Source organism: Hemiscyllium ocellatum, chromosome 42 (assembly GCF_020745735.1).
Source record: "Hemiscyllium ocellatum isolate sHemOce1 chromosome 42, sHemOce1.pat.X.cur, whole genome shotgun sequence".
In the NCBI taxonomy this organism is placed as follows: domain Eukaryota; kingdom Metazoa; phylum Chordata; class Chondrichthyes; order Orectolobiformes; family Hemiscylliidae; genus Hemiscyllium; species Hemiscyllium ocellatum.
In genome coordinates this window covers 9,145,894-9,159,542 of record NC_083442.1, presented here as the reverse complement: position 1 = coordinate 9,159,542, position 13,649 = coordinate 9,145,894, and positions in this window count along the sequence as shown.

Sequence of the window (13,649 nt, the reverse complement as noted above, 5' to 3'; positions counted from 1 at the left end):
GAGAGTTTGTGTTTCAGTTCAGCAGCAGTGTGTGTGTGAAGAAAAGCTGCTGAGGCTGGTCCAGCCGGGTTCCCTCTCTCTAACTTCACGCTTGTAACCCCTGATTTGTTTCATTTTCACTCTTTGTGCTGAGGGATGTGTTTAGTGGGACTGTTGGAAGTATTTTCGGAACAGCGCCATTAAATTGGGTTCTGTCCGGTTTTTGGATAGGATAAGTTATCCGGTATTCTATTTTCTGATCTTTGTGTTTCATTCTGTACTTTTGTAAATAATTCTGTTTAAAACTTGGCAGTCAGACCAGCTAATTCACTCCACAAACATTCACTAGACACTGACCTTAAATAAATAGCAAAGTTACGGTCTGGGTTACCAGCTTATAAATATTTTGAGGGGTCGGGCCTGGTCCAAAACATCATATAGACAGAAAAGGAATAGGATGCTGGGAACACTGGTCAGCGCTGAAGGATTTCACTAATTAATTTTTTATTCTGTCTTGCTGAACAAGCTCGCACCGATGACCACTGGAACAGTTATTTATTTAATTTACAGAATGTTGTTTGCCCCACCAATTAGTGTTCCTAGCAGAGGGACTGAGGAATATTACCCAATATATACCCACACTATGGATGGACTATATTAAATCACAACAATGCCCACTTCAACTCATAGGATATTGAAGCTAACAGTTGGAGAGCAAGTGACGTTTGACATATATGGATGATTGGTGGGAATCCTTTGAAGAACAATGAACAATACAGGACTGGAACATGCCCTTTGGCCTACCAGACTATACTGACAAATGGGTAAACTAATAACCCTTTTCCTCCACTTGGTCCTTATCTCTGTATTCCTTGCCATATTATGAAGACTTCTTAAATATTTTTATTGTATCTGCTTCCACCACTTCCTGTGGCAGGTGAATTCCAGGCACTCTGTGTAAAAAACCTGCTTCTCACAGCTCCTTTAAACTTCTTTTACCATACTCCTATGTTGCCAGCAATTGACATTGCTATCCTGGGGAAAAGGCTCTATGTATCAATTCTATCCATGCCTTTCATGAATAAACCTCTATCAGGTCGCTCTCATTTTTCAATGCTCTCCTCATAGCTAATACTCTCCATACCAGGTAACGCCCTGGTAAACTGTTTCTCTACCCTCTCCAAAGCCGCCTCATGTTTCTGGTTTGGCAACTAGAGCTATACACAATATTTCAACATTCCAAGAGACTGAGTCTACTCTTAAGTTTCTAAATGTAACTCAACTATTGTAACTAAGCTATTGGAAAATTAACAAGTGTTAATTAATGATGAAAAGATTTTGCATGATAATCTACACCATCAATTGCCCAAAGTTGCTTGAATTTATTCGAGCAGTTTACAAGACCTTAATGGGCCGTTTAATGATAGAATAAGCTCAGCTGAATTGTGGACACGGTGACTGTGCAGAAAGAACATATCAAAATGTGACCTGATAAATGATGCTGCTACAGCATTCAATCCAGGAGCTTTGATTGTTAACTCTACAAACCTGAAGATCACAGGTTAAGAACATTTTAAGAAAGAGACTAGAGATTCAAGACACCCAATTAATCAAAGACTGAGGCCTGACAGGAATAGCTCAGAGCTTGACCACTGTATTGGAGAGTCACGTGAACATTTTCACTAATTGGCACTAATTGGTGGGTAAACACATTTCAGATAATGCAAATAAAGATAATATAGGATTTAATTGAGGGGGAGGGGGAGCAGCCAGAAGTCACGGTACACATTGGTACCAATGACATAGCTAGGAAAAGGAATGAGGACCTGAAAAGTGAATACAGGGGGTTAGGTTGGAAGCTAAATGACAGGATGAGTAGAGTAGCCTCACGGATGAGTGAGGCTCGGAACAGAGGGAAGTGCAGCTGAACACATAGCTGCAGAGCTGGTAGTGGACAGAGGGCTTTAGATGTGTAGATCATTGGGATATCTTCTGGGGAAGGTGGGACCTGTACTGGAGAAAGGGTTGCATCTGAACTAGAACATCACTATCCTGGGCAGGATGTTTGCTAGATCTCTTTGGGAGAGTTGAAACTAGTTTGGCAGGGGGATGGGAACCAGAACTATGGATTAAAGCTGGTGAACAGGCAGATACAGAGTGCATACAGTCTTGTGAGGAAGGATAGACAGTTGATAGAGCAAAGTTGCAGTTAGTGTGATGGGTTGAAGTGTGTCTATTTTAATGCAAAAAGTCAGGAATAAGGGTGTTGAACGTAAAAGCATGAATTGGTACTTGGAGCTACGATGCTGTGGCCATTACGGAGACTTGGATATCACAGGCACAGGAATGGTTGTTGAATGTTCCAGGGTTTAGATGTTTCAAAGGGAATAGGGAGGGAGGTATAGAGACAGGAAAGTTAGAAACAGGAAAGGAGCAGTCACCTTATTCAGAGTTTTCTATAGACCTCCTAATAGCAACAGAGGGATGGAAGAACAGATTGGATAGATCTTGGAATGATCCAACAGAGTTGTTGTTATGAGTGACTTCAACTTTCCCAATATTGAATGGAACAGATTTTGTCAGTTGTATCCACAGGAATGATTCCTGACTCAATATGTAGATAAGCCGACTAGAGCGGAGGCCATATTGGATGTGATACTTGGCCAGATGTCAGATCCCTTAGTGGGAGAGCATTTCGGTGATAGTGATCACAACTTTGCTATAGTCATGGAGAGGGAAAGGATCAGATGGTATGGGAAAGTATTTAATTGGGGGAGGGTGTTATTAGGCAAGAACTGTGGAGCGTAAGTTGGGAAGACATTTTCTCAAGGAAATATGCGATGAAAATGTGGAGGTTGTTTAGGGAGCACTTGCTGCGAGTGCTGGATAGGTTAGTCCCACTGAGGCACAGAAGGGATGGTAGGGTGAAGGAACCTTGGATGCCAAGAGATTTGGAAAATCTAGTCAAGAGGAAGAAGGAAGCTTACTTAACGTTGAGGAAACAAGGATCAGACAGGGCTTGAGAGGATTATGAAGTAGCAACTGAAGAATGGACTTAGGGCTAGAAGGGGGCATTGGTAAAGCCTTGGCGGGTACAATTAAGGAAAACCCCAAGGCGTTCTACACTTACGTGAGGAGCAAGAGGATGGCCGGAGTGAGGGTAGGGCCAATCAGGGATAGTGGGGGGACCTTGCGCCTGGAGTTGGAGGAGGTAGGGGAAGTCCTTAATAAATACTTTGATTGAGGAAGTGGAAGGGTGCGTTAGTAAGTTTGCAGGGGGATCTTGGGGTCCACATCCATAGATCCCTCAAAGTTGCCACCCAAATTGATAGGGTTGTTAAAGGCAAATGCTGTGCTGGCTTACATTAGCAGAGGGATTGAGTTTAAGAGCCACGAGGTTATACTGCAGCTCTATAAAGCCCTGGTTAGGCCACACTTGAAATATTGTGTTCAGTTCTGGTCGCCTCTTTATAGCGAGAATGTGACAGCTTTACAGAGAATGCAAAGGAGATTTACCAGGATCCTGCCTGGACTGGAGTGATTGTCTTATGAAGTAAGATTGAGGGAGCTAGAACTGTTCTCATTGCAGCGAAGAAGGATAAAAGGTGAGGTAGGGGTGTTTCTAACTTGATAGGGGTGTACAAGGCACAGATAAAGGCGTTTTCCCAAGGCGGAAATGGCTATCATGAAGGGGTATAATTTTCAGGTGTTTCGAAGCAAGTTTAGGAGAGGTCGGTTCTTTACACAGAGAGCTGTAATAGTCGAGTCAGATATGTTAGGAACATTTAAGCGAATCTTGGATAGGCACATGGATGATAATAAAATGAAGGGTATGTAGGTTAGTTTGATCTTAGAGGATCAGCACCACATCAAGAGCTGAAGGCCATGTACGGTGCTAAAAATAAATGTGCTTTGCCTAAAACCAATCAAATTACATCTAGGACACAACACAAAAGCAGTTAGGGTCTCGGCTATTTCCCTCACATAGTTGAAGGGGATTTGGTCTGGTGGAGAACATATGTTGTGGGAAAGACATGTTCACACTGATCAAAAGGGAGATCAACAATACAAGCAAAACAGATGATTTTAATGATGTGCACATATTGCAGCTCTTTTAATAGACTAAAATTTCCTGACCACGTCACAGGAATGTTAACAAAAAATGACACAGAGTTACATAAAATGAGTATCAGGACAAATGAAGGAAAAAGACACAGTGAGGTTGGGGGGAATGTTCAATGTTGAGAGCTCAGTAACCGAAGGCAAGGTCCACGTACGTACCGATGACAAAGATAAAACTAGGACAGGGGTTCCGCTTGGAATATGAACAGCTGGAGTTAATTTTGAAAAGCAGAACCACAAAGGTAATGATCTCTGGATTACTATCAGAGCCACAAGCAAATTGAAACAGCATCAATAAGATAAGCAGGTAAATGCATGGCTCAAATATTGGTGTGGGAGAAATGGGATTCATGGGACATTGGCATCAGTACAGGGGAAGAAGGGACCTGTTCCATTGGGACGTTCTTCATCTGAACCATGCTGGGACCAGAGTCTGAGCAAATCACATAACTAGGGCTGTCGTCAGGGCTTTAAACTAAATGGGGAGAGGGGTGGGTGTTGGGGGGGGGAGGTGGGATTTAGTTGTAGGGGGAAATTAGAAAACCCAAGTTTAAGGAAGAGTGCAGGACTCAGGAAAGATCACTAAAATCTCCAGCATAGACACAAATACGACAGTGTTTGGAAAGGGTTAGCAATCAAACTCTAAGCACACTCAACAAATGAATGACGATGAGAAGAGGGACAATTAATACAGGACTGAAGGTGTTCTATCTGAATGGACGCAGTATTAGGATAAAGTAAATAAGCTTGTGGCGCAGATCAAAATTCTGGTATGAAGAGGTGGGCATCACAGAGATATGGCTGCAAGGGGATCAGGATTGGGAGTTGAATATTCAAAGATATGCATTCTGTCAAAATAACAGGCAGGTGGGCAGAGGAGGTGAGGTTGCCTTATTGGTAAGAAATGAAATTAAATCAATAGTAAGAAACAAAATAGGGTCAGATGGTGTAGAATCTGTGTGGATAGAGTTGAGGTTGACAAAGTTAGGTACAAGCCTCCAATTCTGGTTGTAGATTTGCTTGCTGAGCTAGAAGGTTTGTTTTAGATGCTTCATCACCATACTAGGTAACATCTTCAGTGAGCCTCCGGATGAAGCACTGGTGATATGGCCCACTTTCTATTTGTGTGTTGGATTTTCTTGGGTTGGTGATGGGAGTGTCCTGTGGTGACGGCATTTCCTGTTATTTTTCTCAGGGGGTGGTAAATGGGATCCAAGCCAACGAGTTTGTCGATAGAGTTCCAGTTGGAATGCCATGCTTCGAGCAATTCTCGTGTGTGTCTCTGTTTGGCTTGTCCTAAGATGGATTGTTGCCCCAGTCAACTCAAAAAACTTTAGAAATCTGGAGAAATAAATAAGACCGACTTCCAAAAAAATGAAACTAGATGGATCCAACGCTTCTACAGATTACCCAAAATTCACAAATCAGGAGCCCCTCCTCAGACCCATAGCCTCGCTACCTGGAACACCAACTTACCTGGCCAAGGAGCTACACCAAAGACTAAAACACTTAGTAGAAGACTCACACCACTCCATCCACTCCACCCAAGAATTCCTGAAGACCATCAAAGACACTAAGATAGAAGAAGATGATGCCCTTTGATGTAACAACCCTGTTTACATCAATCAACATTAACCTGGCCAAGGAAACACTGACTACACTATTAGAAGACCCAAAGACACAAACATCAAACACCACTAACTTCATCAACAAGGACAATGTCGTCAAGCCTTACCACCCACTTCACTTCACCTACAGTCAAATCAACAGAACACCCATGGGATCTCTGATATCAAGGTTCTTAGCAGAGGCAGTAATGCAGAGACTCGAACAAACTCTGCCAACCATCCAACCTAAACTTTGGGTCCACTACGTGGATGACACCTTTGTCATCATTAAACAAAATAAATTAGAGGAAACCTTCAATAATACCCTTACTAACATAAAATTCATTAAAGAGGAAGAAAACAACAACAAACTGCGCTATTCCTAGATGTCATAGTAGAGCGAACCGCCAATGCACCCACAGGAAAACAAACACATTCGGACCAAATACTGAACTACAGAAGCAAACATCTCAACACTCACAAACGAATTTGCATCAATTTGCATCATCATTTCAATGAGCCAACACATACTGCAGCACAGAGAAACTACGCAAAGCAGAGGAAAATCACCTCTGTATCACCATGTATTCAAAAAGAACGGGAACCCAACGAACACAGTCCGCCAATTCCTCAGAAACAAACCCAAACAAGCAGACAAAACGCATCCTAGCCACTCTCCCCTACATCAAAAACATCTCGGGAACGTCTGCCAGACTACTCAGATGTCTTGGCATCATAGTAGCCCACAAAGCCAATAACACACTAAAACAGCAGCTAATGAATTTGAAAGACCCAATACAGACAACAAGCAAAACTGATGCAGAAAACTCATCACCAGGATACACGAACATCAACTAGTCACAAAAAGACATGACCCACTCTCACTAGTATCCTTACATACAGATAAGGAAGGACACGATTCAACTGGGACAAACACTTCCAGCCAAACAGAGACACACACAAGAATTCTTAGAAGATTGGCATTCCAACCAGAACTCTATTAACAAACACATTGACTTGGATCCCATTTACCACTCCCTGGAAAAAAAAACGGAAATGACATAATAACAGGAAATTATGTCTCCACAGGAATGACATCACCAGCTCAAGGAACCCCAAACACATAAATAGAAAGCAGGCCATTCCACCAGTGCTTCATCCAGAGGCTCACTGATGATGTTACCTAGTATGGTGACGAAACGTCTGAAAACAAACCTCCTCACTCAGTGAGCAAAACTACATCCAGAACCTCAACCTGAGCTACAAATCTGCTCAAAACCTGCTAAGCCTCCAAATAGTAGTCAGGATCTGGGACTCAAGATACAACAGGAGATAGAAAAGATGTGTAGGAAAGGCGTAGTTACAGACTCAAGATACAACAGGAGATAGAAAAGATGTGTAGGAAAGGCGTAGTTACAGAGGTCATGGCGGATTTTAATATGCAGGTGGACTGGAAATATCAGGTTGGTAGTGGATTGCAAGAAAAGGAATTTGAGAAATGTCTATGAGATGGCTTTTTGGAGCAGTCTATGGTGAAGCCCTCTAGGAACAGAAAATACTGGATTTAGTGTTGTTCAATGAGACAGACTTGATAAGGGAGCTTATGGTGAAGGAACTCTTAGGAGGCAGTGATCATAATATGATAGAATCTACTCTGCAATTTGAGAGGGAGAAAATAGAATCAGAGGTATTACAGCTGAATATAGGATACTATCGAGGCATGAGGGAAGAGCTGGGTAGAATTGACTGGGAGAGGAGCCAAGCAGTAAAGACAGTGGAACAGCAATGACAGGAATTTCTGGGAGTAATTCAGGAGACACAGCAGAGATTCATCCCGAGGTTAAAGCAGCATAGTACAGGGAGGATGAGGCAACCGTGGCCAACGATGGAAGTCAGGCATGACATAAAAACAAAAGAGAAAAAATATAATGTGGTGAAGAGCAATGGGAAACCAGAAGATTGGGAAGCTTACAAAGACCAACAGAGGACAACGAAGAAAGAAATAAGGAGGTAGAGGATTAAATAGGAGGATAAGCTAGCCAGTAATATAAAGGAAGACTGTAAAAGTTTCTTTAGATATATAAAGGGCAAAAGAGAGGTAAAAGTGGACATTGGGCTGCTGGCAAATGACGCTGGATAGATAATAGTGGGGAACAAGGATTTGGCTGAGGAAATGAATAATTACTTTGCACCAGTCTTCATGGTGTAAGACATGAGTAATATCCCAAAGATTCAAGATTGAGGGCGCAGAGCTGAGTATGGTGTCCATCACCAAGTAGAAGGTGCTGGAAAAACTGAATGACCTGAAGGTGAATAAATCACCTGAACCAGATGGACTCCATTCCAGAGTTCTAAGGGAGATCTTTCAGGACTCACTGTAATCAGGGAGAGTCCCAGAAGACTGGAAAATCGTTAACATGACATCCCAACCTCATGGATAAGATCCTGGAACCCATTGTGAAGGATGCGATTTCTGAATATTTCAAAGTGTGTGGTAAAGTAAGGCAAATGTCAGCACGGTTTCATGAAGGGGAGGGCATGTCTGACAAATCTGCTAGAATTCTTTGAGGAAGTAATGAGCAGGTTAGACCAAGGAGAGCCAAAGGATGTTATCATAGAATCCCTACAATGTGGAAACAGGCCATTTGGCCTTACGAAGAGTAACCCGACCAGACCCATTCCCCTCCCCTATTATCCTATATTTAACCCTGACTAATGCACCTAAACTGCACATCCCTGAACATTATGTGCAATCTAGCATGGCCAATTCACCTAACCTGCATATCTTTGGACTGTGGGAGGAAACTGGAGCATCTGGAGGAAATCCACACAGACATGGGGAGAATGGGCAAACTCCACACAGTCACTGGAGGCTGGAATCGAACCTGGGTCCCTAACCATTGAGCCACTGTGCCACCCTATCTGGACTTCAAGAAGACCTTTGATAAGGTGCCGCAAGGGAGGCTACTGAGTAAGTTGAGACATGGTGTCAAGGCAAGATGCTAGCATGGATAGAAGCTTGACCGTCTGGCAGAAAAATCAACTCCTACTACTCTTTGAGTAAAAGAAACACCTTATATCTGGTCTAAATCTATCACCCCTCAATTTAAAGCTATGTCCCCTTGTGTTAGCCTTTACCATCTGAGGAAAAAAAGGCTCTTACTGTCCACCTTATCTAACCCTCTGATTATCTCATATGCCTGGATTAACTCACCTCTCACCCTTCTTCTCTCCAACGAAAACAGTCTCAATTCTCTCAGCCTTTCCTCGTAAGACCATCCCTCCGTACCAGGCAACATCCTAGTAAGTCTCCTCTGAACTCTTTCCAAAGCTTCCACATCCTTCCTATAATACGGTGACCAGAACTGTATGCAATACTCCAGGTGCAGCCTTACCAGTGTCTCGTACAGCTGAAGCATGACCTCGTGGCTCCGAAACTCAATCCCCCTATCAATACACCATGTGCCTTCTAAATAACCCTATAAACCAGGGTGACAACTTTCTGGGATTTATGCACATAGATAACTAGATCTCTCTGTCATCTACACTGCCAAGAATTTTACCATTAGCCCAATACTCTACATTCCTGTTACTTCTTCCGAAGTGAATTACCTCACACTTTTCTACATTATACTCATTTGCCATTTCTCAGCCCAGCTCTGCACCTTATCTATGTCCCTCTGTAACCCACAACATCCTTCGGCACTATCCATAACTTTGCCTATCTTCATGCTATATGCAAATTTACTAACTCATCCTTTTTTGCCCACCTGATCATTTATAAAAATGGCAAGCAGTAGTGGCCCCAAAACAGATCCTTGCAGCACACCACTGGTAACTGATCTCCAAGACAAATATTTGCTATCAACCTCTGTCTTCTTTCAGCGAGGCAATTTCTGATCCAAACCACTAAATCACCTTCAATCCCAAAACTCCTCATTTCGAGCAATAGCCTACTGTGTGGAACCTTAGCAAACACCTTACTGAAGTCCATATACACCACATCAACTGCCTTACCTTCATCCACCTGTTTTGTCATGTTCTCGAAGAACTCAACAAGGTTAATGAGGCACGACCTACCCTTCACAAAAAACTGTGTTGACTAACCCTAATCAAATTATTCCTTTCCAGATGATTATAAATCCTATCTCTTATAATCTTTTCTAACACCTTACCCCCAACCAAAGTAAGGCTCACTGGCCTATAATTACTAGGGTTGTCATGGCTCCCCTCCTTAAACAAGGGAACAACATTTGCTATTGTCCAGTCTTCTGGTACTAATCCTGTCAACAACAGTGATATAAAGATCAAAGCCAAAGGCTTTGCAATCTCCCCACCCACCCCGGCTTTCGAGAGAAAGCGAGGATAAATCCCATCCAGTCCCTGGGTCTTATCTATTTTCATATCTTCTAAAATTGCTAAAACCTCCTTTTTGTCAAGCTCAATCCCATCTAATTTTGTAGCTTGCACCGTTGTTTCTCACTAACATTGCCCTTTTCCAATGTGAATACTGACAAAAAGTATTCATTAAGTCAGATTCCACACATAACTTTCCATTACTATCTTTGATTGGCCCTAATCTTACCCTCATTGTTCTTTTATTCCTGATAGAAGGCCTCAGGGGTTTACTTGATCCTTTCTGCCAACAACTTCTCATGTCCCCTTCTGCCTCTTCTTAGCCCTCTCTTTAGGTCTTTCCTGGCTAACTTCTAACTCTCAAGCCCCCAACTGAGCCTTCACGCCTCATCCTCACATAAGCCTTCTTCTTCCTCTTGACAAGAGCTTCAACTTCTTTTGTAAACCATTGCTCCCTCTCAGCAACTACCTCCCTGCCTGATATGTATATACTCATCAAGGACCCACAGTAGCTGCTCCTTGAATAAGCTCCACGTTTCAAGAGTGTCCAACCCCTGCAGTTTCCTTCCCCATCCTATGCATCCTAAATCTTGCCTAATCACATCATAATTGCCTTTTCCCCAGGTGTACCTCTTTCCCTGCTCATTGCTATTGCAAACATAACCGAATTATGGTCACTATCACCAAAGTGCTCATCTACCTCCAAATCTAACACCTGGCCGCGTTCATTCCCCAGTACCAAATCCAATATGGCATTACCCGTTGTTGGCCTGAATCAGAAAACCCCCCTGCACACATTGAACCAAAACTGATTCATCTAAACTACTTGAACTATTGTATTCCCAGTCAATATTGGGGAAGTTAAAGTCCCCCACAACAACTACCCTGTTGCTCTTGCTCCTATCGAGTATCATCTTTGCTATCCTTTCCTCTACATCCCTGGAACAATTTGGAGGCCTTTACAAAACTTCCAACAGGGTGACCTCTCCTTTTCTGTTTCTAACCTCAGTCCAAACTACCTCAGTGGATGAGTCTTCAAACGTTATCGCAGCTGCTGTACCCTTGATTAACAATGCCACACCCATCTCTCTTCTTGCTGAAATCTGCAACAGCCACACCTGTCCCTCCTCCAGCCTTGTATCTGAAATGGCCACAACACCGAAATCCCAGTACCAACCCGTGCTGCAAGTTCACCCACCTTATTCCAGATGCTCTTGGCATTGAAGTACACACATTTCAAACCAACATCCTGATTGACAGTGTCCTCTCGCGACCTTGTAAACCTATCCCTGACCTCCCTACCCTCAACCTCCTGTACACTGGAACTTCAATTCAGGTTGCTATCCCCCTGCTGCATTAGTTTAAACTGTCCTGAAGAACATTAGAAAATTTCCCCGCCTATTGATACCCCTCTGCTTCAGGTGAAGACCATCCTGTTTGTAGAGGTCCCACCTTGCCCAGAAAGAGCTCCAATTCTCCAAGAATCCAAAACCCTCCTTCCTGCACCATCCCAACAGCTCCACTCTCTCCCTGTTTCTCACTTCACTAGCATGTAGCACAGACATCAAAGCAGAGATGTTTGTTCTAGCTCTAAGCTTCCACCCTAGCTCCCTGCATTTCTGCCTTAAATCCCCATCCCCTTTCCTACCTATGTTGTTAATGCTAATGTGGACCCTGACTTGGGGCTGCTCCCCTTCCCCCTCAAGGATCCCGAAAACACAATCAGAGACATCACAAACCCTGGCACCTAGGAGACAACACACCAATCATGAGTCTCTCTCATTCCCACAAAAAAAACTGATGCTAAGAGTTAAGCCAAATGTTGACTCTCTTACTCCTCAAATGCTGCCTGACTTGCTGTGCTGTTTCCAGTGCCACACTTTATCAATTCTGACTTCTTCAGCTTTAGCAGTCCTCAGTGATAAGTTTCTCAACTCTATTCTCCCATTTTTTTCCCCAAAACCTTTCATCCCTTTGACAACGAGGCACAGTGTTTAGCACTGCTGCCTCACAGGGATCCAGGTTCGATTCCAACCTCAGACAACTGTCTGTGCGGAGTTTGCACGTTCTCCCCATGTCTTCCTCCAAGTCCTCTGATTTCCTCCCACATTCCAAATATGTGCAGGTCAGTGCATTGGCCATACTAAATTGTACATAGCATTAGGTGGAGTAGTTATGGGCAAATGTAGGGAATGGGTGGGTTGCTCTTCGGAGGGTCAGTGTGAACTTGTTGGGCGGAAGGGTCTGTTTCCACACTGTAGAGAATCTAATCTAATCTAAAAGGTCACCCCTCAGCCTCTGACACTCCAGGGAAAACAGTCCCAGCCTATTCAACCTCAAATCCTCCATCTCTGGCAACGTCCTTGTAAATCTTTTCTGAACCCTTTCACGTTTCACAACATCCTTCCGATAGGAAGAAGATCAGAATTGCACGCAATATTCCAAAAGTGGTCTAACCAATGTTCTGTACAGCCGCAACATGACCACCCAACTCAATACTCTGACCAATAAAGTAAAGCATACCGAACACCCTTTTTCACTATCCTATCTACCCGCGACTCCACTTTCAAGGACCTATGATCCTGCACTCCAAGGTCTCTTTGTTCAGCAACACTCCATAGGACCTTCCCATGAAGTGTATAAGTCCTGCTAAGATTTGCTTTCCCAAAATGCATCACCTCGCATTTATCTAAATCAAACATCACAGCCCTTTGGCCCATCTAATCAAGATCCCATTGTAATCTGATGGAACCTTTTTCGCTGTCCACTACACTCCAGTTTTGGTGTCATCTGCAAACTTACTAACAATACATATTATGCTCACATCCAAATCATTTATATAAATGATGAAAAGTAGTGGACCCAGCACCGATCCATGTGGCACTCCACTGGTCACAGACCTTCAGTCTGAAAAACAACCCTCCATCACCACCACTACCACTGTCATCTACTTTAGAGCCAATTCTGTACCAAATGGCTAGTTCTCCCTGTATTACATGAGATCTAACCTTGCTAATCAGTCTCCCATGGGGAACCTTGTCGAACACCTTACTGAAGTCCATATAGATCATGTCCACCTTTGTTACTTCTTCAAAAAACTCAATCGAGGCATGATTTCCCACGCACAAAGCCATGTTGACTATCCTTAATCAGTTCTTGCCTTTCCAAACACATGTACGCCCTGTCCCTCAGGATTCCCTCCAACAACTTGCCCACCACCAATGTAAGGCTCATTGGTCTATAGTTCCCTGGCTTGTCCTTACCACCCTTCTTAAACAGTGGCACCACATTAGCCAACCTCCGGTCTTCTGGTACCTCACCTGTGACTATCGATGATAGAAAAATCTCCGCAAGCAATCACTTCACGAGCTTCCCACAGAACTCTAGGGTATACCTGATCAGATCCTAGGGATTTATCCACTTTTATATGTGTTTCAAGACATCCAGCACTTCCTCCTTTATAATATGGACATTTTTCAAGATGTCACCATCTATTTCCCTACATTATATATCTACCATGTCCTTTTTCACAGTAAACACTGATGCAAATACTCGTTTAGTATCTCCCCCATCTCCTGCGGCTCC